The sequence below is a fragment of the Poecilia reticulata genome, chromosome 22 (genome assembly GCF_904066995.2).
Source record: "Poecilia reticulata chromosome 22, P_reticulata-male-v2, whole genome shotgun sequence".
NCBI classification, from domain to species: Eukaryota; Metazoa; Chordata; class Actinopteri; order Cyprinodontiformes; family Poeciliidae; genus Poecilia; species Poecilia reticulata.
Window position 1 is genome coordinate 25,539,754 of NC_088851.1, and position 27,415 is coordinate 25,567,168.

General features: G+C 40.7%; 1 long non-coding RNA gene across 2 annotated transcripts; it reads left to right on the plus strand.

Annotated features, from left to right (window-relative positions):
- Window positions 1-21,879: 21,879 nt before the first annotated feature.
- Window positions 21,880-27,108, plus strand: LOC145550068 (uncharacterized). 2 transcript variants are annotated; one of them, XR_014085913.1, is made up of 3 exons: window positions 21,880-22,021; window positions 25,905-26,138; window positions 26,334-27,108. It is a non-coding gene; the product is annotated as an uncharacterized LOC145550068 (long non-coding RNA). The 2 variants fall into 2 exon arrangements; XR_014085914.1 differs by having other exon boundaries at window positions 21,917-22,010.
- The last annotated feature ends 307 nt before the right edge of the window (window positions 27,109-27,415 follow it).

Here is a 27,415-nt window from a genome sequence, read left to right on the forward strand (position 1 = left end):
AATCAGACAAACTGACATCTCAGCAAAATGTAGACGTTTGTTTCAGGTTAATTATTCCTTAATATTGATAAAAAAGTTTTAGTTCCATTACAAGACATTCCCACCATGTTATAAGTGAAATAATCTGCCAAAGTAACTAGAACTTTTTACCAATATTAATTAATTATTGGCCTAAAACAAATTTACTGAAAAGTTACTTAAAGGTAGTTCTGTCTCATATTTGCTGCAGAAACTAAACCAGAGGATTTTTGTGTTTTTACTCTGTCGTCTCATGAAAGAGAAAAAAAAAACAGCATAGTGGTAAGAAAAGTGAGAAAATGACTGATAGCAGGACGGATTCAGGCTGGAGGAGCGGAGCGGCTGGAGGATTCATCCAGTTAGCGGCGGAGCTGAGGGAATCCTGTCCTGTCATCGGCGCCAGCCATGCAGAAGGCGAAGCTCTTCTGGTTCGGTGCAACACCATCTTATCGCCGTGACAACGCTCTCATCATCTGGCTGTACACCTGCACCTCTTTTCATTTCACCCTCATTTATCTCTCTTCACTGACTCTTCATCTACAGATGCACCAAGCCGATGTATTAATATCTGTATCGGTCCCAGTATTGAAAAATATTATAGATTGGTTATTGGTTTCAATGTGCCTGATCCATAAGAGCAGATCTATTCAGCCTAGTTCTATGTTTGGTGCTCTGAACCATTTGAAAGATTTGTTTACATGTTTGACCAACATTGTCAGAGTATTTCTGTTATTTATTTAAAGTTTAGTTTAGGTTTATTTCAGAGCTTCACAAGAACAAATCAATCAGATAGAAAGACAACGAAGCAGAATCGGATAAATCAATAACATAAATCAATAAATCTCTGAGATATCCCTTCTGCCTGTTTTTCATCAGTTCCTTTTCTGAAAAGGAAAATAGAAATAATCTTTAATAAAATCTCACTCCTTTTCTCTTTTAGCTTTTTTCTTTATTTAAACAAAATGTCAGTTAAAATGATAACAAAAGAATCAAACCGAAAATTAAATAACTGTACACAATATTTCTATTTAATATTTAACTTTTGCCCTCATTATTATATTGACAAAAATCATAACTTTGTGCATTAATCATTACTTTGTGCATTACTTTAAACTGTTTTAATTCTGCACATTGGCTGTTCTACTCTTAATTGTTTTTTTAAATATATATACATTTGACCTTGTGAAGCTATTTGTGTATTAAAGTGTGATGTATTTGAAATCAGAACATTTATGTTTGGGTTTCAAAAAAATAAACGATTGAAGTCAGTCCAGTATTGGATCGGTTTCAGCCGATACGGAACCTCAGATATCTGCATCGTATTGGAAGTGAAAACTTGACTCTGTGCATCTTTATCCTCGTTTATATTTCCTTCCCTCCTCTAGCGCCTCACACAGCCAGTTCCTCTGGCCGGCCCTTCTTTCTCCCTCCTTCTTGTCATGCTCCAGCGCTCATGTGGGAACTCCGGCTCTATGCCTGCCGCGTTGCAGCTTTGCCCCGCGGGGGTCAATTCTTCCGCCCAGAGGGGCGCTGGTCGCCCTGCCTCTGCAAACCAGAGGTTGTGGACAATGCCGCGGACTGGAAGGACGAACAGCTGGAGGGTTGGAGGCCACAGGGGCCACGGAGGTCACCGCTATTGAAAACCTTGGCTCCTTGCTGAAAGGTATCAGGGTGAAAGAGGATCATGCTTGTGGAGAAGAAAAGCAGCTCTTGTGTCTGTGTGGCGCACAAAGGAGCCAGCTATGCAGCGAGCCGAGCCGGCTAGCCCAACAACACCCTGGTTGCTCTCTTGTCATGTGATTACGTTTCTCTATTTCTATTCACAGCAACAGGAATTATTACATTTGTGCTGCAGCACAGAGATAATATATGGTGTTTATTTTTAATAAACCAGCTGTGCCTTGTACGCATATCTGGAACTGTGCAAGTGATATATAATACTTGGCTGTAGCGTGTTCATCTTTTACATTTATGATGCTCATATTGGAAGGGGAAAGAAGTCAATAACTTCAAGGCCCGACTGCAGAGCCACTAAGCCCTTCCCTCTTCTTATGGTATTGAAAAAGCAACTTTTTTTGATTAGCAAACAGAAAAGCCGCCCTTCAGGGGGCTTCTCGGGACCAGCAGGGATCTAAAGGTTAATCTTCAGTTTATTGCCAGCAGCAGTCAGACAGATAGCATGTTTTAAAATTTCTTGTCAGGAGTCATTGATCCGCTGACGTCAGATGTCCCTGAACATGACATTTCAGTTTCCGATGGGAGACCATCAGATTACCGGCCTTGTCAAGAAGACGCCTCCATCCACATTGTTAAAGATATCACAGCTTTTTCTTTTTTCTGTCCCAAATTCACAGAAACAATAAACACACAGCTGGGTAATCAATTACTGCTTCCCACTGCAGGTTTTTAAAGATACAACAACTCTGAAGAAATAAACAGCTGCTTCTCCTGTGAGTTGGGGTTGATGACATCACAAGAGGCACATGAACTTCCCTGATAGGACTAGTTGCTGTCTGAACCCTGACTAGTTTAGCTAAACAGAGTTTCTCCATCAGAATGCAGGGCGACTGCACTGCTGTTGCACTGTTGCCCCATGCATGGAGGGGCAAACAGGAGGGGCAGGTGGAGTCTGTCTCCAGGACATTTATGTGGAAGTGTTGAGCAGAAAACATTGTTGGGGAAGTAAAGAAACCAAATAGTGAAATTATTGTCAAAGTTTCATAAAGTAAACTCTTTAACTGAGGAATTGGAAACAACAGTAAAAATATAAAAATGTATTTAAAAGAACAACGATCTTATGCCTCTTGTGATGTCAGAGAAGGAAAGCACACTTGGAAGATGTTTCCTGAGTGGGAAGAGTTTGTCTTGATTAAACACAGATTTGCCATAAAATAGCAAAATGAACCACATTGTTTATAGGTTGCTTACTATATCTGAAGTGGGTTTGATTGATTTTCCTGAAACGTCTGCCTGGCAGCTTTAAATCTGCCTGGCCTCTAATCCACCCAGTTTGGGTTTTCAGCTCCAGTGATGTCGGCTTAATTTGTTGGTTTACAAATAATTTGACTTGGAATAATTCTCCCTGTTAGAAAGCAAGAGCTGGCAGCTGAGCGACTGGAATGATGGGCTTTTCCTCTCCTCTACAATGAGCCATCGCCCAGCGTTATTGGGCCTATTAATCTGAGTATGTATTTTATTTGAGGAGGACAATGGGGTGAGCGATCCGACCGGGGAATGAGCCGCTGCTGCACTTCCCTCCTCTCCTCCCTGTGTCTTCTTTAGATGCTGGCCCGTGATGGGAAATCTATATGGTGCGAGAGGCCAATTTAAGTTGCTCCAACAGTGTGGGCTTGAGAAGCGAGCAGGCAGGGTAAACATAGTAAATAACAGCCGCACTCTAAATGAATTTCAACAGGAGGAGATGTGAGGGGATGGGGTTTTTCCAGCCTGGCTGATGGAGAGAAGAGGACAGCTCTGGGCAGTTTTCCTCCGGTGCTTAGAGTTGCTTTTTTTCCTTAAGCTATTCAGCTAACCATGCACTCTCACCTGCATGTCAGAGAGTGTCAGCGCCTGAATGTATATCCCAATCGTTGCTTCTCCAGAGTCTGTCTGGTGGACAAAAAGATTCTTAATGTGGTGGACAGAAGCATTTTGTATTTGACCTCGTTGTTTGCGGACTTTAGATCGGCTCAGCATAAAGTGGAGAGGCTGCAATAAATGTCTTGACAAATCTGATTTTATCATTTATTGACTTAAATGAATGTTTGGGAACCTTTTTGTGTCTCTAAAGTGAGGGTTCACTAAGTAACCCAGTAACTGCACCAGAACTGGCGGCCATCTTGCTTCTCATTGGTCTCAGCCAGTTTCAGCAGCAGTTTGTGTCAGTAATTCCTCATCAGTTAATCTGAGGGACAGAACGACACACCTGTACTAGGCAAGGTCCGCTCTCCTTCCTGCTGTGTAGCTTCTGGTGCTGAAAGCTGATGTTTCCAGGTGGTCCAGAGACTTTGAATGCCATTTATTTTCCTATTTTGGGTTAAAGTAAGTCAGAAATAGGTTATAAATCTAATTTCCTCAGACTTCTGGGAGCTAAAAGCTCCTAAAATGATGATTTTAACTCAGCTGAAAATGGCTTCACCGGTGTTTGTTTTATGATAGGATACTTTTTAAATACGACTTGTTTCAGATTTCCCTCCTGTCTGTCCTGAAACACGTCTGACCCAACACCTCGTTGCTGCTAAGATATGGTGTGTTAGGCCTGGTGGGTTGCAATTAATTCGCTGCCTCCAGGGCCTCTCTGGCTTTGTATGCCGGGGTCAGACTGGGTCAGGCATGATTTTTCTCTAAGAGTAAGCAGCACAGGGTTTGTGTTGGATCAGATGAGACTTGGCTAATTCTCTCCAGCAGCTGGTCCTTTTCACTCACTGTTTACCCTGTGATGCAAAATCTGCCGCTTTGCCCTGCCTGCCTATAAAGAAATCTCTTTACACTTCAACTGACCAAATTTAACAATCCTCTTAATTAAAAGCTGAGCCAAATCTGCCCTTTTTTTCAGGGTGTATTGATTTAGTCGGGGGCATTCAGTCTGCAGTAAGCACAAGCTCCAGATTGGACTGTGCTGAATCTAAACTGAGCCATGTCATGTATCCTCCAGCCAACCACTTCTTTGGTTTCTAAGCCCCATCATTATCTCTGGTGTCCCTTGTTTTGCCTCCCCTTTGCTGCCAGATTTAGCAGAAGCTGAGGAGCTTCTCTGGTTATTTGGTTACATGCTCAGTGGGTCACCCAGTTCCCTGTGGCCTCCACCTCTGCAATTGGGAGTTGTTTGCTGAATGCTGTGTCATCGGAGATTTGCTTTCTTGCCCCAAAGCAAGCTGAGTCTAAACACTGCACTTTGTGGCTGAAAGGCCATCTGTCACAGGAGGGAATCCGGCCTATCCTCCAAAAAGCATAAACAGGGCGGGCTTAAAGCCGCGCCGCAGCTCTCTGTCATGGAAATGCTCCATCTGAGCAAAGCTAAGGCCCTAATCCCACACACTCCCACTGCTGCAGCTGCTTTTTAGGGCCCTGCGCTCTGAGAAAAGGGTCATCTGAGTGATATTCAATCGGAGATGAATGTGGTGTCAACTTGATAGGTAGCTGGTTTTACAGCATGTCTCTCTAAGCCTGTCGATGCTCTGACTTAATGATCGACAAAAAAATAATAATGCATCTAAATGCATCTATGTATGTTTGGGGGTTTATTTGGTCGTATCCCCAGACAGGATTATTATTATTATTTTTTGTTTTTACATGTATGGCAGCCAAGTTGAAAGCCTCTATGTTGGGTGCTACATGTAAACATCTTTCATTTTTTTACGTTTTACAAGAACTACAAGAAACTGAATAATTAGCAATTCATCAATATAATATATTTAATGAAAGCTGCAGTATGAAGATCTTATTAAAAATGTTTTTACGTTATGCTATGAGACAGATAATCTGAAAAAACTGAGATCCTCTGTCTTCTCCTAGAACCAACCAATCAGAGCCAGGAGGCGGGTCTTAGTGCTGTCAGTCATGCCTATTTGCATGCCAGTCATCCTCCCTTGAGGATGACTGGCATGCAAGTCATCCTCAAGGGAGCAAAGATACAGTTTGCTATGATACAGTTTGTATCATAGCAAACTGTATCTTTGCTATGATACAGTTTCTCCCCGTTAGCAAAGCCTGTCATGAATGCTAAGGCTAGCTAGACGTATAAGTGGTTTTAATGTAACAGTGAGTCATTTCTGCCATTGAGCAACGCATTCACAAGGTTGATTGGCAGCGCTAAGACCCTACTCCTGGCTCTGATTGGTTTATCTTGGTTGGAAGCAGAATGAGGAGGTGGAGAAGTTCAGGCTTTTCACAGATTATCTGTCTCATAACATGGCGACAGTGTGAATAAATAAATAAAAAACATATTTTTTTAGAAAACGTTCATATTGAAGCTTTAACGGAAAAGTTTTATGCCTTCATGGCATCTTCAGCTTGTTACAGATATCTAACAAGTGTGTGTCTACACACACAAGTTGGACAATCAGCCGGCAAAAAGGAGACATCAGTGATAAACAGCATAATCAGAGACAAACAAACAACATTAATATACAACATTCTATAAAATTTAAGCACATATGAATACATAAAATCACAAAAGTCAAACAAAATAGTTCAACACCAACTCTTCATGAAGTCCTTCAGGGCTTACTGCTTTTAAATAATGGATGCAAAATGCTTCCCTCTGACTCAGAAATGAACATCTTAACATTTAAAAATGATCCTCCTGAATGCCCAGAAGCTCCACATGAAGATACACATATTTTATATGCGACTGCAAAGATTTACGTGAGGTAATTATCGGGCTGCTCTCTGCCAACCCAGAGAGGATCAATTCTTCCAATCAATTCCACTTTTAAGAGGACAGGCCGTCTTACCAGAGCCGAGGGCCGTGAGGGCCGGGGGCCCATAATGCTCTTAATAGGTCACTGTGTGCTAAAACCTCTGGTTGTGGCCGGCGGTGGATTCCTCTGAGATCGGACGTGTTGCCCTCCATCTCTAGCCTGCAGTGGTTTTGCCACCAAAATGAATGATTTTCTGAAGCTGTTTGGGATCTTCTAAGAGAAATATTTGTTTTCAGTCCATTTACCAGCACATTTTGAACACGACTGGGTTGAAAAAAGATCAACATGGTTTATTTTGGTAACCCGGCTGGAGTTAAAACATGGGCCGGCTTGAGCCTGGTGTGTCAACAGAAATGAGATATTTACTGTAAAAAGTCATAACCTGGATGACAAAATAGAAGATATTTAGATTTAGTTCAATTTTGCCCTAAAATGATCAGATAAAATAAAACCTTCAACATTCAAACCCAAACCCTGTGTAGCAGCTGATTGGTTCAGTTAAAGGCCTGGTCACACTGCTAAGCAGCTGTTTGTGAACTTTTAGAAATAAAACATTATTTTAACAAACAAGTTCACTCTGGAGCAGCTGAGATTTACATTTTGAGAGAATCTTTTAATAATTCAGGTTATTATGTTTTACTCTTTTTGAGTTGTTGAACAGATAAATACATTTTCTGCCATTGTTTCATGTTTTAAAACTTAAATTTGATTCCTTATTAATCATTTATGTTCCTGTAAATAAATGGCCTGGTGTGGCCCATAGGGGGCGTCGCAGTGGCGGCATGAAGACAAATAGAAAAAAGGACTGAGAATAATTATTGTCTTTAAATGTTTACTGGACAAAACTTCTGTAAACAAATTTACTGTATGGCTAATCCATTAGTCCATCACTTCCTACATAATTTTCAATTTTCACTTCAAGGAAATCAGCAAGTTTAATATATAATAAATATTTTTCTTACTCTGTACATCTACAAATTTCTCCTTGGCACTGATTGGCTGTCGGCCCGAAAGCAGAGTGGATGTTAGAGTTCACGGTTGTGACAAAACGCTCTCCACCGTGAGTATTAGTATATATTGAGGTAAATGAATGTATATTTGGTGTTTGAACTATTAAAATAGGCAGTTCTGAGCTTTTCCAGAGGGTTTCAAGTATTCCTGGACTTTAGCTGTTTGCAGGTAGCTGCGGTCGCTAACCAAATGAACGAGGTCACGACTTTGACCCAGTGTTCAGCTGAGATATCTAACAGATGTCCCAAAAGGTGAAACCCAGCAAAAAGGTTAAAGATAAAATGGATCAGGTGTTTTTTCTTTGAGCATGCATCTTTCAACCACTATGAATCTTTTAAAGTTTATCTTAAATAATTCACAGTCCAAATAAATTGATGGCCAAAGCCTGGCAGTAAAGTGAAGCATAATAAATGAAAGAGGAGACATGTCTCAGTTTCCTTACTGAAAGTTTGGTTCTATCAGTTAATAAAAATAACACCAGCTTTCCTCAGATGTGGTTTGCACCAAAAATGCTCCAAAAGGATTTGAGGAAAGGAACATTTCTGGGTTTTTGTGGAGCCATTTAACAAGAAGGAATGTGTGTGAATGGTGGGGATTCCTTACACAGGCCAGCCTGTGTGGTTAGCATCAGATAAGCCTGGGAATCAGTGACAAGATAGATGACAGAGCCAACTTTAGCTTAGCCGCTGTTTATTTAGGCATAGCACAGGGCTGGAGAGTCAACAGTCTGAGGAACAACAAATGCACAGCAACTCTGCAGAAACTTGATCTCCATAGTGGTGTCAGTCGTCTCAGAGAAGCACTTCTGGCAAAGCATTTGTTTTCCATGTCACTGGGCTGCAAGTTAAAGTGCAAGAAATCTATAAAACGACGGGCCGGTTTGAGATCCGCAGCTTTTCCTCGGCGCGCTGGAAGATGTGATAAACACAGAGCCGGACTGAGGAAGCCTGCTTTGTGTAACTGGAATCGTTCTGTCGAGAGTGGAAACAATAATTCAGCTCAAGCCCTGAAGAAGCCGGAGAATGAAAACAAAAACCCACAATTTAACAGATGAGCACTATCTCCTACCATCAAGCAGATCTTAACATGTCTGTATTCATGCAGGCTTTTAACAGATGAGCCTCTGCCATCAGCAGCGTCTACATCTGTATAATCATACAGGCTTTAGTGGCCTTGGGAATACGCTGGTTAACCTCTTTAAGTGTCGAGCTCAGGCTAAACTGTATTTGTGCAGCTTTCTTTGATATTCTGGGTGTTGTAGGTATTTACTGTTAAAGTCAGTATTAGTGTCTGAACTCATTAGCTCACAGTGCTTTGGATGCACAAAACAGGGAGCCATAATTATGTGTGGGAACTCTGTGTAAAACGCAAAATGAGCGTTTCATTCATCTCTATGAAGCGTTTAGTGCCTGCAGGTCTTTACGGTTCCCCCATACAATTAACTGGTCCAGGATTTAGTGCCGGGCCGAGATGCTGGCCAGAGCACTTCCTTTAACACTGATTATACTTTCAGACATGTTAATCACGGATCCTGATGACTCTGCCATACATTTCTTCTGTCTGGATTTTGCATTGAATGGCCATAAATAACTTGTGATTCTTCTGAAAAGTTCCTGTGATCATGGAGGGGCTGCCTGTCACTTACCGCACCCAGAGGGAACGCCTTGAAGTCGGCACCTCCTGTGTGTTTTAGTATTTTTAAGGTTGGCAGCAGAGCATTGTGAAAGCATCCCAAAACATCCTGTTCAATCTTCACTGAACAGGATCGTAATTAGTGTAAATTAAATATGCTTCCCAAACATTTTCACAGATAAAATCTGTATTTAAGGCTGAAATTGTTTCTCAGTTTTCTTTGCAGAAAAGCTCCACCTAACTCAGATTTGATGGGGTGTGTGTGGACATCAGTGGTTGTTGAGTGTTGCAACAGAATCTTATGTTGGGTTAAAGTTTGGCCTTTGACTAGGCCTGTTTAACACATAAATATGATTTTAACTAAACCAGGAGTGTCCAAAGTGCGGCCATTTTGCCTCTAAGGTTTTTTGTACAGGCTCTTCCTGTGGTCACACTTTTTAAAACACTTTTAGGACGAGATTTTCTCTGACATGAAGCCTTTAATTAGCTAAACATAGAAATTAAAATTCTCTCCTCTGATAAATCTTCTTCTTGTATGGCTTTTCGGTTCAGCTGGACCTCCATGTCTTTGCCATGTTTTTGTTGAAGTTTGACTTAAATGCAGGTAAAATGGCTGCAGTCTCATTTTAAGATGATTAATAACAAAAAGTAACAAAACCGGAGGAGGAAACTCAGAGTGGACATCACAACTGGCAGAGGACACACAAGGATCTTACAAAGAGTAACTAAAAACTGGAAGATTATTAAATGTATTTTTTATTTTTTCTGTTTAGTTTATTTAAAACAGGGACAAAAGTCTCCTACACCAGATTTAGCTTAAGCTGGTTTCCATCTGTAGCACCTGAGCAGGTGAGTTAATAAAACTGTCTAATATTATAAAACATATGTTGAAAGTCTCCACATACCATGCGTACCATTACTGTAAAGTACAATATAAATAGTACTAAATGCCAAACTTCTGCTCTGTAATCACTAAAGCCAAGATTACAGTTATTACTGGCATAAGTCAAGTTAATTGAATATACAGGACAAACAATTAATAAGGTCAGAATAAGAAAACAATGCAAGAAAAGAGCAAAGAAAAATAACTTTACAGGAAAATGTTGCACAAAAAAAACAACAGGCGAAAAATGAGTTAAATATAGAAAACTAAATATGATTTTATTGTCTCAGGATGTAACTTCCTTCCTGCTGGGTTTGTCTAAAAGAAACTGAAAATAACTTTTTAGATTTTCATTTGGAAAACAAAACCATGTCAGTTATGAACTAATTTGAGTTGATCTGTCCCTTAAAATCCCAATAAAATACACTTTTTTACGCAAAATGTGAAATATTCAAACAGCCATGAATATCCGTCCAACACACTGAACTTAAGGAGGGATTTTTCCACAGTAACAGTTGAATATGAATGATGTTAGTCACCCATACATGAGCATTTTATTCAATGCTTAGTCCTTATTTTTAATTTTCACCTCTTCTCTGCTACTCTGCGCTCTCTGGCACACACCTCTGAGACGTCTGCAGAAAGGTTGGCATTAGCATGTGAAAGGGTTCATTCAGACAACGCTATGCATTATGTATTCCCTGCATTTGTATGAAATCAAGCTGCTGTCACTTTTTGCCAGCCTGTAATCTTCTGGCAATATTTCAGACAAAGCAGGAAGAACAATCTGAGGAAGACACACAGGCTACTCCTACGTCTGCTTTACCATACGATGCATACTTGAAAAACTCACCATGTCCTCGAACCCGAGAAACATCAAATGCGAGGAAGTGTCACATCTGTCAGGATTGGCTGAGTAACTGTCTGCCACACAGACGCTGTGTTAATAAGGAGGGGGTTGTTTTCTTCTCACCCAGAGGCAACACAGGCAGCCAGTAAACACAGCATTTGATCCCAGAGACTTGTTGTGTAGTTGTCACTTTTTTAAACCAGCTCCTCGTCTTTCAGCACCAGAGTGCATAAAGGGTGGATTGTTGGGAAATGATAGTGACTGTGATGGTTTGATAAAGTGATGGTGGATAAACTGCCTCACTGGGGCAAACAGATGAGCTGGTGAGCGTTCAAACGTTACTCTGATCAAACAGGAACAGGAACTTTTCCACTGAGACAAATTAAAACCACAGACTTAAAGCTGCAGCATGTGGTTTTCTATAAAATAATGATTCTTTAACATATTTGTTAAAACTGTCACCACGTTACGACGGTTTGGTATGAGACAGATCATGTGTAAAAACTTTTCCACTTCCTCTGAGGGCTAATGTTGTTTGTCTGCAAAGAAATGCACCGCTCCCGTCAAAAACAACCAATCAGAGCAAAGGGGAGGGTCTTAGCGCTGTCAATTATTCTTGTGTACGAGCTGCTAAATGTGCTAATGGTGGAGAAACAACTTACTGTTCATAATGCTAACAAGGAGCTGCAGAGATGCAAACTTTTTGTCCTGACTGCTGACTGAATGCAGCTCCTGCAGACGGACCCAGACTTCAGCGGTAAAATCAGATAAAAAATGAAAATAAACTCCATGCAGCGTGTCCCCAGCTGGAGCTGCAGTGTGTTTATCATCAGGCAGAAGCTCAGTGGGGTTCCGGGTCTCAGTGAGAGTAAATACACATGACTGATGTTGAGTTTTTGGAGGTTGAATGTTCAGATTCTCAGACTTTAAATCCAGAAGTTCCCAACAGAACTTTTCCGTTTTTAAAAACATGATCAATGCTTGTCACTTCAAACGCCCCTGGCTTTTTGCCTCAGTTTCTGATTAAATCATTGATTAAAGAGCTTATTTAGCTTTTCCCTTGTGAGAATATTATGACATATCTCAGACACAAACTTAAGCAAATTCTAAGTTATGCTAGATAAACATATTATACTAAGATATTCTTTTGCTTTATATTGAAATCTAAAGTAACTTTTCATAAAGCACATCACTGAAAAGTCCTTTAACTACTATTTAACTTGTAAAACATCCATTTCGCACTTCATTAATATAAAACTTGCTAATAAACAACATTTAAAAGTCACTGTCAGCTCAGTATTTTATTTTCTTCCCATTTTATGGTTATATGCTGATCACAATGATAAGAGGCTACATGTTGTGACCAGAAGTTATTACATATGCAGAAAGAGTCCAAAAATAAAATCAACCCTTTTATTTGACCAGATTCCCTTTTATAAGATCCAAACAATTTTTGCACAGTTTGAACTTCTTTTGACTAAAACCTTCATGCTTCACCTGATTCGGTCCTGATTTGCTGATTTGTAGTCAAGATGTAGATTTAATACTTTATGCTATTTTTGTATTTTGAGTGTTTTGCCATGTTTATTTGGGAAAAAAACTCAAAAAATATAAAATTTTATTATGATTTATCACTAAAAACTAGGAGGGCACAGATTTATCGGCGCTGATTTTCTTAATTTTGAGAGATCACAATCGGCCGATACTTACATGAAGCCGATCTCATCCACTCATCTTATCTCCGTCAGCAAAAATCTGCTCATCCACTCCAAGGTTTGACTGACAAGAAAATCATATTGACTGAAATCTGAATCAGCAGGTCAGGTTTTGTAAAGATCAGTAATCGGGTATTGGCTGAAAAACTTCAATCGGTGCATCCCTACTAAGGGTAGCAGCTGTAAGAGCACCGACACTAGAAAACCATTCTGTGGCATGAAATAAGGAGTAGTTGGAGTTTGATCTGATAAGTGTGGAGCTATTCTTGATTTATTCTATGTATATTTCAGGTGGAAATGACTTGTAAACCCCTGAGGCTGAACAGGTTGACTTTCCTCCGCTGCCTGTCATCAGGCCGTCACGTCTCAGAGTAAACTCAGACCTCAACGGCGGCGATGGCGGCGGCGGCCGTGGGGTCATAAGGGCTACGGCTGCAGCCGCTGCAGCCCAGCAGCTGCAGTGTTTACTCAGACGTTCAGTGATATAGGACGGCCTTCTCCAAAGCCCACACCGCAGCTTCGTTCTGGGCTTCATCCCGTTCTGCGACGCGCTCCCAATTTATCTGTTGCTCCAGCTCCAAATAGATCTGTCAGCCCTTTGAGCCGCTCCTTTCACTGCGTCCGTCTCATTGTGTCTTTTCAGCTGCAGCTTTCTGCTGCTGGGCTGCAGCAGCATGAAGCGTTTGCTTTTAGGATCCAGTGATGAACGGCTTCGTGCCCCTGGATTTTTGTGTCGCTGCTAAATGTGTGTTTGCACGGCTATTAAAGAGGCCAGGGAGGGGAGCGCTGCTCACCCCGCTGACCTCTGCACTGCAAAAACACAAAATCCTACCAAGTATTTTGGTCTGGTTTCTGGTGTGCATCTTAGTATAAAACTAACCAACTAGTAACTTTTTAGCATGTTTTAATATTGATTAGTTTTAATAATGATGAGAAAGTGTTTGTTACTCTGACAGATTATGTTAATTAAAACCTGGGAAAAAGCGTCAGTGAAACAATCTACCAATGGAACTAAAATGTTTTATAATATTAAGGAATTATTGACTTTAAACAAGCTCCTGTACTTTACTGTACAGTTACTTAGAAAGAAATGTGCACTAAGTCAAACACCAATTTCAGAGTTGGTGTTTGATTTCTACCAAACACACATTCTCATAATCTCTGTTGAAAAGATGTTGTGCTTCTGACAACTTTCCTTTCCTGCATTCGCCTTGTGTTTACAGCCAACCAACAAACTAAATGAGACGCATCGTCAAGTCAAAGCTGTAACTAAACGCTTTGAGCTGATTTGGATGGAAAAGGACCCGCTTTACTGTGGTTCTGGATGGAGGCAGGACGGAGGAACATGGAGGTTTTCACAGGTCCAGCGTCTCCCAGGACTTCTCCTCCCTCATTACAGGAGAGCTGCTTAATGACGACGTCAATATTGATCACAGCTAAGTGAAGCTCTGGAGCTCGCTGTGGTTACTGGACCTAACACAGGGGAAGACATCCAATGATTTTCTTTTATTTAAACTTCCCTTGTGCATCCTGAGTGAAGCTAAGAGTCAGCATATTCTCCTCTTACCTTCCTGTAACTCCTTCCTCTTTATTTCCCTTCTCATTCCTCTCCTGTTGTTTTCCTTTCCTCTTTTTTTGCCATATTTACCGGCTGACTTGCTTTAGTTTGACCGATTGATTTTTACTGGACTGGATGTGATTCATTGTGATTTATACAGAAGGAAAAATGAGAAAATGTCCTGGAAATGTTGAAAAATTACCTTACATGTAAGATTTTGGGATAAACAAAGTGATTTTGTTGCTTTTGCAGCATTATTAATGAACTCAATGTAATTCCACAGTAACTTTAACTAGGCCGTTGCAAAACTTAGTTTTTCCATGAATGTCTTGCTGCGTAACTGAAGCACAACTGAACTGATAATCCTCATTTCCCCTGAAGAGAAGAATTCATGCTTCCTGTATTTAGGACGAATCGTCCGGATCCTGAAAAAGCAAAGCGGCCCAGAGCATCACACTTCCACCACCGTGTTTGACTGTTGTATCATGTTCGATTTATGAAGCGCTGTTAGGTTTACATCAGATGAAACTAAACCCAAACCTTACAAAATTTACACAGAATATTTATTTTAGCAGTTTTAAAGGTTGAAGGTTTAATTCTGGTTTCCTCCTGCCACGTGTCGTTGTGCCTCTGACATTTAACCCCAACTTGTGTATCGATCTGTTTAGTGGTGTAAAATGTGTGTGTGTGTGTGTGTAGGTGTGTGTGCGTGAATGGGTGAATGATGAATTTGAGGGAGGAGCCAATATGTTTTCACAAAGATGAAATTTTGGTCACAGGATAAAGAAATTATTTTTTTTTTGGATAAATGCATTTGACTTAAACCACAACAATCACTAACTGTTAAACTAAATTACAGTTTTAGTTCAGTAGTGACTAAAGCTAAGATACTTTAGGAGATGATTATGCAGCCATTCTGGTTTCATGAGCAAAGGAAGATAATTTTTAGTTCATAACAAACTGCACATGGAAGCAGGAAGTAAATCTGAGTACATTAACTCCCGATTTGCTCTGCTGTACGCAGGCTGTTATCTCCAGTCCACAAAAGTCCTCAAACATACTTCTCCTCACGCCGACGATGCTGCACCTGGGTGTTGAACAACAATTATTGATTATCTCTCTTCCTAATTGGGCCCAAGTTAATTACTAGCAATTAAAAACATGAATGATGCATTAGTGGGGACACAACACACACTGCAGAGCGGCATGCACACACTCGCATGTAAACATGCATACATTCCACCTCGACTACGCAGCTCATTAAAAACACACTCACACAGGCAGACATAATTAAATTTTAAGTCCCTGACATTGCAACGCTGAACAGTGTAAACTGCTACTGGCAGTCAGATCATTTGATTTATCGCTTTCAGGAAGAGCTGCTTCAGTTGAGGTTAAGTAACAATGACAAAGAGATAAAAAGAAAAAGTTGACTTTACTTTCTTCTGTGGGAAAGCAGGTTTTACCTGAAGCTACAGGGTTCCTGGGATCTTCTCCTGCAAAGCCTCACATTTGGCCTGATAAGCTCCGCTGCGTCTCCAAACCTGGGTCGCATTCTTTTTGATCAGGCCTGAAGTTCAGCCGAGCGTGCTTTTCACCTTTTAGCCCTTCTGCTCTTAAGCTGGGCTGTGGTGCCTCTTCTCCCAAACCGCAACAACAGAAGGAAATGAAGGAAGTTTTGTCGACTGGCATCTTATCTGGTCAGGGTCAGTGCAGTGATCCCTGCAAATTAGCCTCTGATCACACCCAGCGTGTGTGTGTGTGTGTGTGTGTGTGTGTGTGTGTGTATCTGCTCCTATTTTATCCTATACTCACATACAAACTAGGCTTGTTATTGATTAGATCCAGTTTTGAATGGGAGGAAAACCAGAAACTATCAAAGTTAGAACATTACAAGAACAGATAAGAAACTTGTATAGAGGATTTTTAGGAAATTACATGTTTTATAGCTCAATATGTTTCTGTTTCGCTGCATCTGTGTGATCAGGGCCACTGCAAAACACAAAAAGAAAAGAATTCTGACTTTAATTTTCTGAGAAAAAAGTCCAAATTCTCAGAACAAAGTCAAACACCATTAATGGATTGCATAAAATAAACATAATAGGCAGACTGTAATATTTTAGACCATTGCATCAGAGAATATATCGGGCTGAGATGTGATCAGCATCAATAGATAAAACGTCTGATTCGATATTCAATAATTCCACTGAACTCCAATTCAGAACCGCAGTGCATTCTGGGGGTTGTAGGCAGAGGAAAGACTTTAGCTGCTCCACCTCTCAGGGCTAGCTAAGCTAAAAAAAATCAATAATTATCTATATTGACTGATATGAAATGCTTTTTCAGCCATAACCAGCCCTAGAATAAATTCAGAAAATACTGTCAGTCATGCAAAAATGTTAGTGTGGTTCAGTGTTTGTGTACTTTCTCCACCTCTGGTAAGATGTGAGGGCAGGTTGGGGGTAAGTTGGGGGCAGGTAAGGGGCAGGTAGGGGGCAGGCAGGGGGCAGATAGTGTTGTCGAAGGGAAGGCACTGAATTACTCAAAGCTGTAACCCAACATCTCCCCCCCAATAGCTTAATTATCATGTGCAGCCTAGTGGAGATGAAATAACGGAGACTCTCACACGAACACCCACACAGGGAGTCTTAGTGGACTCCTCAAGCACACACACACCCACGCACACACACTCACACGCAGAGACACACAAATGTACAAATGTGAGGAGAGAGACAACATGGTCTGCTTTTAATCTAAGCTAATCGGTTAGGAAAATAAACAAGCTGGCATGGCAGACATCTCTCTCTGGCTGAGGCTGAAGCTGCTAGATAAGGAGAACCAGACCTCTCAAACATGTGTTCTTCTCCTTAAAACACAGCCTGCTTCTTGTTGGCAGGCTTAGGCTGTAATATGGGCCCTTTGGAGGAAGCGTTTCCAAGGTGAAAAGGTGAAATTATGGGGTGGATTTCGTCAAGACGCATCAATCATTCTTAACTCGGATCTATTTGTCGGGGTTGGAGTTACCCATCTTAACGGCTGTTTGAAAATTCACTAAGAGCTCAGAAAGACATTTTTCAGATTGTCTGTAACTGATCTGTATAAGTTGCCACATCACTTTACATGAATCTTTAATTAAGACAGAAAAGCCTGGAGAAAAGCCGAACGTTAGGTTCTTTTCTTAGCACTTGTTTTCCACATTCCCTCAGCGCAGACACTGATGATCAAAAACATTCTTACTCTTTAAATAGCTCAAGTCTTTGGGGAGAGAAAACAGCCACACCATCCATTCTGCATCAAATGGAAACACATAGGAGGGGATAAGTGGTCGGAGGGAACAACCAGAGCTGTGCAGCAGTTTAATGAGGACTTTTCTTAATGGAATATTAACACAGAGCCTGTGAGAAAATGGATAATTAAGCCTGGATGTATGTAAAGATTCAGCAAACTGAAAGGTAAAATTCAATTTCACACAAAACAGTCTATAGATCAGTAATTATCAGCAGAAGGCTTTTGGTGCATATTCCACCTGAAAGATCATCCTGACTGCTGTTAATAATAATAATAATAATAATAATAATAATAATAATAATAATAATAATAATAATAATAATAATAATAATAATAATAATAATAATAATAATCAGAGGTGACCAGAGAAAAACTGATGACTGAATTTGCTTCCTAAAGCTGCTGCCACATATTTTCCTACCTACTCGTGCTGCATTCCAGTAACCTGGGAAATGGGAAATAAGTCTGACGTCAGCGTTTCAGATTACTTTTTATAAACAGTCAACAAATCGGTATCGGTCGATACAGAACCTCAGGTATCGGTATCGGAAGTGAAAAAAATGTATCATGCGTCTCTAAAAGTGAAAAGTACTCACAAAAAGATCTACTTAACTAAAGTACAGATACATAAAACATACTTATTTGTACCTCACTTCAGCCCCTCCTGCCCCCGGCCGCCTCCCCCCACCCCATTCCCTCCTCACCTCGGCGCCAATCCCACCTCAGGCTGTGGGAATTTTCTTTAGTCACACTCGGCTTGCCAGGTAAACAAGCCTGAATAGGGAGACGCGAGCAGAGTCCATGGGAGCAAATAAAACAGGGGAGGGTGTAAATGGATTTATCACCGAGGCGCCTCACCCGCCTGCTACGCTGTCACCCCTCACATCCTCCACTCGCTCTTTCCTCCTGAGTGAGGTGCCACTATGCTAACTTGGCAGTCTCTTCCACAAACTCCAATCCAGAACTCTGGAACTTAAGTGCTTAGAGAGCTCAGAATCAGCGAAGTGGGGACTTTTTTTCCAGCACTTTTTCCTCTCTTGTCCGCACAGGATTTTCCCCTCCCTCCCTGCTTCTCTGTGTCTGTTCCCATCCCTCTCTGCAGAAACTGAAGAGGTAATTCCAAAAGGCAGCTGTGTCAACTTTGTCTTCAGTTGGACTGTGAACGATAGCAGCGCACTACCTGTAAGCCCTTTAGCAGAAGCAGACGCGCATTCCCCGTTCCTCTCCTCCCTAAACGATCTGCCGCTAATCCAGATCAGAAAGTTAAAAAGCAGGTCAAGCGTGAAAGCCTTATGCTGAGTAATGAGAGAGAGAGAGAGAGAGAGAGAACCATGTTGGGACATCTATATTTGCACGTATGTGCATGTTTGAGTCCATGAGTGTGCGTGTGTGTGCATGTGTGTGAGAGGATTTGAGGACACACAGAAAACTTGGAGGATAAAATCCCAAAATCCATCTGAGGCCTCGTTTTCAAAGGAGTCCTTCAATCCGAGGGCCGGAAGACCGAACTTAGAGCTGGAGCACCATAAACAGAAGCAGAGATGTTATTTTAATAAGTTTCTCTGCCAAAAGCAGCTTCCAAGGTTTGCTAAGAGGAGGAAAGGCGGAAAAACACGGCGTAATGTTGGGGTAAACGACGCGGCGCTCGCACACGGCGCTGAAACCTGCAGCCTGTAAGAACGTTCAGGGATTCATCGCTTCTGCTTTTTTGTCATATTTGCATATTTCAGTTGCTCCGATTGCTGCCAGACCTGCAAAATCAAGAGAACATTGAAGGTTTATTTGGTGCTGAACTGTTGAAACAGACAGTTCTTTGCATTTTTATGAGGGCGTCTCTGTAAACTCTGTGGGAGTTTGGCTGTGGTGTAGGTATTTTTTCAAGACGACGTAGCCATAACTCACATTATTGCAGTTAGTTTTCCTCTTCCTAGCAGCTCCAGAGCAACATGTTTGTACTGCAGATCCTGATGGTCTAACTTTGAGTCTCAAAGCTCTACTGCACAGCAATTCCCCCCAATTCAATGTATTTATCATTTCTTTACTATGAAATCAATTTGTCAATAGTTCAATACGTAACAAATGACACTGTGGGTACTAATGACAACCTGGGATTAGGACGGATAATGCTGCTTCAAAGACGTATCGATCAGCAGCGTTCTTCGTTGCATTCCCTGAACACTGAGTGTGCAGTGAACCATCTGGCTCTGCACATCTAACCTGGCCTCCTTCTAACAATTGAAACCATAAGAACCTTTCATCCTGCACCGCACAACCTCTTTAGGAGCCTGAAAAAGATTTGCCCGAGTGCCGAGATGAGAGAGCGGGCTAACACTGAAATGTCAGAGCATGTTAATTAACACAGGGAGCAATAACTGTGATCAAGGCTCCCTGGAGGAATGGGAGCAACGTGCAGCCCAATCTTCCTCTGGACTGATTGGAAGAGACTCCCAGCTTTGAGACGCATCTGAATGGTGTCAGCACCAGGATATACATTTGAGTTTGTGTAGACTTTTCACACAGTCACTTCTAAGGTTGAACTGATCTGCCTTTGCTACACTTCAGTGGGTTTCAGGTTTCAGGCCTTAATGGAGGACAGAGTTTGATCAGCCAAAATTAAAGACAGTGGGTAAGGAGCCCCGCAGGCAGGTTAGGGATAAAGTTTAAAGCAGAGTGAAGTTCAAACTGAATTTGCCGTGTGTTTAATGATACGGCAACTCCAGTCACAAGTCTGGAGGAGCTGCAGAGACTCGCAGCTCAGGTGGAGAAAACTGGCGACAAAATAACTACAATGAACTCCTCAAATCTGGAAATTATGGAAGCAGAAAAGAGCAGGAGAAAACTTGTACATGACTATGAATACACAGTCGCCACTGGTGAAGCACGGCGATGGCACCATCATGCTGTAGGGAGGCATTTCTTCAGGGGGACAAGGAATCTGGTTAGAGTTGGTTTGCTGGTCTGCTGTCATTGTTCTGCTATAAAAGTCTGATGAGGGTCATGAACTGAAGGCTGGACGTCCAGGTAGAGAGCAGAAGTCATGGTTCCACTCATCGCAGTGAGGAAGAAACGCAGCCCCAGACATCACACATCCAACACCATGCTCGGCTGTTCTTTTATTGAGACACTAAGAAAGAGGACAGACACCGTTCAGAAAGTTTAGCGTTTAGAGGATCAGCATGTCAAAGATCAAATGACAAAACTTTGAGGTTTTTTTAGAGAGCTGTGGTTTTGGTCTGGGAACTGAGCCTTTCTCATCTTCTATTGAATTTCTTTAGATCAGGAGATGATGTGTTACTTCATGTCCTTAGTTCTGTTTTTGGGGGACCAGCAAATCAGTGCCAAGAAAGAAAGAATGCCACTCCTGGATTTACAGTTTAGCATATTTCAGCCGATAGTGTATCAGGTGACATCGCGCCTCTTTCTACTCTTTCTTCTCAAGCTGCATTTTATTTTGAATATTTTACTTGAGCTCTACAAATAGGAACATTTTCCCAGAATAACTCAGAGTCACGTTGCAGAGAACAAGGTCCGTTGTGTTTCCAGATGTCTTGTTACATGGAGATGCAGGAGAAAACAAACATCTGCAATAATGAATCTAAAGAAAACATTTCCAACAACGGTCCAGATAAACGTTTACAAATGTCAACATTTGTTCAAATCTGAACATGTGCTTAAAGTGAATATTGTGAAAAAATGCAGCCTGTCCTCAGCTTTCCTGCAGGGTTTCACACAGTGCGGTGAATTTGATGTGTCGCTGCGCTGACCCGTTCCTGAGCGGTTCGGTTTGGTTCTGATGGGCCGCAGCCTCCTCCCAGTGGGAGGAGCGGCTCAGGCGGCTTACAGGCCACAACGTCGGTCTACTCCCACAAAGTGGTGAAATAATGATGTGTGGTTACTGAGACTATTTAGAAATAAAAATCTGACCAGAATTATTATTCGTGCTACTGTTTTTGGCTCTTCAAAAGAAAATCAAATGCATTTCGATGCCATCATAATTAGTAAATGTCTGGACATTAGAGACAAAGAAAGGCAGCAAAATTAAAGCATCTTGGATCCAAAAACATCCCATGATTTGAAAATATCACAAGTCTGTTCAATCCATCATATGAACACAGAAGGACGACAAAATGAAAACCAGCCAAGACACGTCAACCTGAACCAACAGCCTAGGCAGGAGAAGATCCATCAGAGGAGCTGCACAGATCCGCAGCTCAGGTGTAAAATCTGCTGCCGGGACGAACTTCACTGCACTGACCATGAAGGAAACCACTGATGGAAGAAACAACCAGTAAGTCCTGTTTGCAGTTTTCCTCCAGCCCAGTAGGGGGCCAGCAGAGGAAGGAGCTCTGCTCAGATTAGACCAGTGTTTCTCCACCCTGATCCTCACTGCCCCCCTGCATGTTTTAGGTGTTTCCCTTCTGCCACACACCTGAATTGTATCTGTGGGTGATTAACAGGCTTCTGCAGAACATGATGGCCATGCAATAATTTGAATCAGCGGTTCTGGAATAGAGGGACATCTAAAACATGCAGAGCAGGGGGGCAGTGAGGACCAGGGTGGAGAAACACTGGATTAGACCAAACTTTGTCTGGACAAACTGATTGATCACTTGAAATAAGACAAAACTGTCAAGTAAGTTTTCGGTAAGATATGTGAGCTTGTTTTAATGAATAAATATTTTATATTGATGAAAAAGTTCTAGTTCCAGTGGCAGATTATTTTATTTATAACATGGAAGAAATGCCTTGTTATAAGTGGAATAATCTGCCATTACAGTTAATGCTTCTTCATCAATATTGAAGAATTATTGACTTAAAATAAGCGCCTATCTTGTCAAAAGGTATCTTTTAAAATAGTTTTGCGTTATTTCATGTATACTAAGATACTTTGACTAGAAACTAGACCAGAAATACTTTGTAATATTTTGTGTTTTTGCAGTGAAATCCCTGCAACAGTTTCCTAGACATATTTTTTTGTGTGAAATCTTTTGAAAGTCATGCATCTTTTCTTCCACTGTTATTAGAACGTTATGTTGGTTTGACTCTTGTAAGATAATTTCTTCCTCTAACATGTGTTGACTTTAACATACTGACTGCTGATGAGCACTTTGCAGAATCCCACTTCAAACATTGAAAGTTTTCCTGTGAAGAATGCAGAATGGAAATCAAAAGCTTTTAATGTTTGGAAGGAAAATCAGAACAAGTGGATCTAAGTCTTAACATTCATAATCAGGGAATAATTGTCACATTTGAGTGGTATTGCTTTCTGCCTCCTGCCTCCTCTGCAGGCATGACTCCATGATGATATTCCTGAGTGAAAATCCAACATTTGTTATGCTGAAGCTGCAGCAGCATGCCGGTCAGGGTGCCAAATGCATTAGGGCTCAGAACAGAACGAGTGGAAAACAGACACAGTTTCAGCCTCTGCCAGGAGCTTCGGCGTTGCCAGCCATGCCTGTTTCCTCTCTGCTAACAGCCACTGACATGCCGGATGGAGGAAAGCACGCTTCCTTTTTTCAGAGGTGTGCTGGATTATGTACTAAATCTCAACTTCAATAAGAAAACTCTACAGTGTTGCAGACAGTGCATGTTTAGAGTAAACAGCTCGAAACGTCTGGAATGTCACTCTGTTGTTTTCTGTGTTTCCGTAAGTGTGGTAAAATACAAATGAGGATGGAAAATGCAGACGTTTCCTTCTAAGCCTTAAAGGTTAAAATCCTAAAATGTTTAGTAAATTAAGTTGGTTTTAATTTAAATCACATTCTCTGTCTCTGCTGATTTTAACATCCCTAATTCAAACATCAAAACGATACTTTTTTTTCTGTATTTCCTTTGAATAGGCCGTTAGTAAACTGGTGTATTATCGCCATCTGTTGACTGGAGGATAAACTGCAGGCTCACAATAAGCATAAGGTATAATATTTATAATTGGGCACACAGGAACTAAATGATCAGACATGTTAGCTCACCTGCTTTCACACACATTCACCAGCTGCAGAATTATTCACACATTTAAAACAATCTTTTAATTTTATCAACATGTTTTGTTTCTGAGTGGAAGATTTCAGAGTCCTGAAGTTTACGGTGATGGTAAGGAGGCTTCCCCACTTCTAGAAGATGCTCAGCTATTAAAATAATGTTTTAAAGATGTTACCATTTTCAACATGAAAATGATATCAACATTTAAAAAAAGCTTTAAATGTTTTCCCCTTTTACATTTTCAGTGTCTTTTGAGAAAACTGAATGTTTCTTAGTCTTTATGTTTCCTGGTTCTGGAATTTGATGTTTGGGTTTTATTTATTAAAATTAGAATGTCAGTGCAATAACCAACAGAAACCTGAAATTGTTGAATCATTCTTTTATCCTCGGTTTTATCAAAACGTTTTACCATTTTTCATCAGAATTATGTGTGAATATAGTTTAATAAAAGTGCTGCTGGTGTTCTTATAGACCTGTAAACTCACACTGTGACTTTATGAATCTGTTTGTTTGTTTTTAAGTCGCCTCAAATGTTTTTGTAAGCATCGTAAATCAGACGTTTTGCTGATAACAGATTACATTTCAACCTGAAAACAGAGAAAAGATGTGAATAATAGCAGCTTTAATCTAAGTTTGTCCTTATTCCCAAACTAAAGCAGAGACAGCAGATCCAACAAACTGGATGATGAAGTATTACAACCTTTCGCCAGCATTAAACAAGTTATTTTAGAAACTTTAACTTGGCAGTAAATGATGGCTGTTTTCCTCAGTGTAAACTCAGAAGCAGGATGAATTCACACAACTCTGAGGAAATGATCAGTATGCACTCTGATGTTCAAGGAAAATCTGTAATTTAGAAGTAAATCTGTAACTTGCTCCTGAATTGTTTTTTATTTTCTTTTGCACGTGTAATTAAATCTGTCATATGACTTCATCTATTTCCTTAAGAAACCTCATATTTTGAACTTCTAAGGCCCACTTAGCCTTTGAGCTGCAGAAAAGGCAGGAAAAACAGTAAATCACTTCTTGGTGAAGTCAGTGGTGGGTGTAAAGCAGTGGGTCACAGTTTATGTGCAAACTGCACAGAACGGTCAGTAGGTTCACTGAGGTTTCCTCTTCCTCTCCTGTCTGCTGCCTCGCTCCCTCTCTCATCCCCAGATGAAGGTTTTCCAATCAGCTCCAACCGGCCGCCGCAGGCAAACCAAACATGGCCGTTCTGTTCATTATTATTCTCTTTGTTTGCTCCACATTAGAGGCCTGAATGTCCGCCGGTGTCCTCACATGCCCTGACATTCTCTCCTGACATCCAGCAGCAGAGGAAGAACAGAATCACTGCGGCAGCCCGGAGCTTTTAATGCAGGCTTTATGAGTTTACACAGGTGGAGGTCCTGGACTGCAGCTTTTCTGCTCAGCGTATGAAATATTTACAGCGGTTTGGACTTTCTTGTCTTGGAAAATTGTTGCTCACAAATATATTTAGTGAGGAAAGGTTAACGCAGAAAACCGCCATCAGTAAGCTATTCCATAAGCTGTTCTGTAGTAAAAAGTAAGAATCTCAAGGTGTGGCTTTGCACAAAAAACTGAAACTATTCCAGTCTCCATTTTAGTTATGATGCCTCTTTTCTTCCATCTAGAACTCTGTTTTAATAAATATCAGTGTTTGTTGCTTTTTAAGGCCCTGATTTGGATTTGTAGATCAAGTTTCTGTCTTGTTTTTAAATTACTTTTAGAAAAATATTCAGTTTTTGTGATGCTAGCTTAGCCATGGTGTGTTTATAATGGTGTGTTTTCTTGAACCCTTCTCCTGACTGATACCTTTGTACAGTGAGATCCTTGTGTTCCTTTGTAGCCTCTCAACTAACTAGCTTTAGCTAAATAAAGTAAATGTGAAAACAGGAACGTCTTCCAAGCTAAATAAGTCAGTTTCTCTAGAACTGATGTACCATAGAAAACTAAACCCTGAAATAAAATCAAAAGCAGCTTCAACCAAGTTTTACTGTGCAAATGTATGCAACCAGGTTATTACAGATTTTCTTACCTTGTTACAGTTTTTTTTTTCTTTTTTCAGTTGAATTACACAGGATGGCAAATTATATGTGGAAATGTTTCATGTTTTCTGTTACAAAAACTTGCTGGCCTTTTAAGAGGGATGTGTGGAGTTACATAAATCTCTGTTGCACAAAGTTATCAATTCACTTCTCGGTGAGGGTTTCTCTTTATGTTTCTTATAGACTGAGTGGGTGTTTTTCCATATTTCATCTTTATTCTGCTGTGTTTGTTGGGTTTTTTCTCTGTGTCTCCTTCATTCTGCTGCATGGATCCTCACACATTAGCATGTTCCCATTGCATCCTCTTTTGATTGCTTTCCTCGGCTGCTTCTCTCCATTTCTTTTCCTCACCACATATATTCTCTCTCACAAGCTTTTTATGTATATCTTCTGGGCTTGCCAGAGATGCAAATGACACAAGAAAGTGATAAAAGTTGCATGTTGGCACCAATATAATTAAATATTAAAGGCTGATTTTTTTTCCTCTCTCTTTCCTTGAGATGCCTGTGGATATTGCTTTCACATTTCAGAGAAAAAGACAAAGAGAAATCTACGAGGGACTTGATTTGCTCCCAAGCCTCCATAATGTGTTTTCTTACTGCATCACAAAGGATGACAAAAAAGCTGTTTATGGGAAAGCTTTGTTAATTGTAAAAAAAAAAAAGGAACTTGATAAAGTGCTCTGGCAGAGAGTGAACTCTCATTCTTCTTAGGAACGTCAAACATCACAGCAGGTGGGAAATCATGGGAGACGTTTCTCAGTGTTGCAGAACAAGTTCTTAAAAATGTTTTTAAACTGACGTCAGTCTTTAAGTTTGATTCTTTTATTTCTGCAAACATTTTTTTCAGTTACAGTTGTGCTGTTACGTCATTGTTGCATTCATGATTGTAATGCAAAGTTTGACCCACTTTCTGTCATTGTTCCTCAGCTCCGAGGATCTTCTCCCCTCTCTCGATCCTGTTCGCACACACGGCGTGTATTTACGCGTCAGTGTGTGTTTGCATCATCTGTCGGCTGGGTGCTGCTCTGCACCGTTCCAGTAAGGGTGTGTGTGTCATGGCTGCATCCCTGCATGGGGTGTCGGCCTTTCTGCTGTGCTCATCCAGGCACAGCTAAAAAAAGAGATAAGAGGAGGAGGAGGAGGAAAAGTGGGCTTGTTGCTTTTAATTGAATTGTAAATGCAAGGGGAGGGGGAACGGGTCGCTCCCAGCTGGGACAGACAACAGATGGAAGGCAGAGCCGGCCCTTCAGGGTGTGAGGTTCTGATGGACAGACTGATGGACGGAAGGGATGCAGAAAAGGAAAAAACGACTATCTATGATTTCTGCGTTTTCTCTTCCATTTCTGCTCATTAGGAAAAACAGAAGTCCTGCTTTCAAACTGGAGAAGTTAATATCTGAAACAAATCGATAATGTTTGGAGCAGAGTTGAATCATTGAGCTGCGATCAGCTCAGTGATTCTCCCTGTTTGATAAACCTGTGGATTAAACACTGTAAAACCTCATCAGTTCTACATACTTAAAAAATACATGCTCAAAATGTTTAGTTTTCATTCAATTTGCTGATTGAGTAATCTTAACTTGTGCAATATTAATGAGCATAGCTTAATAAATCTGAGTTTGTTATAATTACTTAATTAATTAAACCCAAAGTTCTCTAAAGACTCTTTTCAAACTGCTTACGTACAAATAAATTTACTCAAATTAAACTCATCCTGAATTTAATTTGCTTCTTTATTCATACTAACTGAAAACATTAATAGTTTGTCCAGTGATTTTTATCTTATTGCATAAGATAAAAATCACTCATGGTTCAGTTTTATATAAATAAAATCTGTAAAACTTATCTGAAAGTTGATTCATTCTGATTGACTGACTGCATAAATAAAGCTCCACCTTAAAATGTTTAAACTATTTTGTAACAAATAAAAAAGTGGTTTAGTTAGTTGTTGGTTAGTGGTAGTTGTTGCTGGCGCCACAATGCATTGTGGGATAACTGTGACAGTGGATC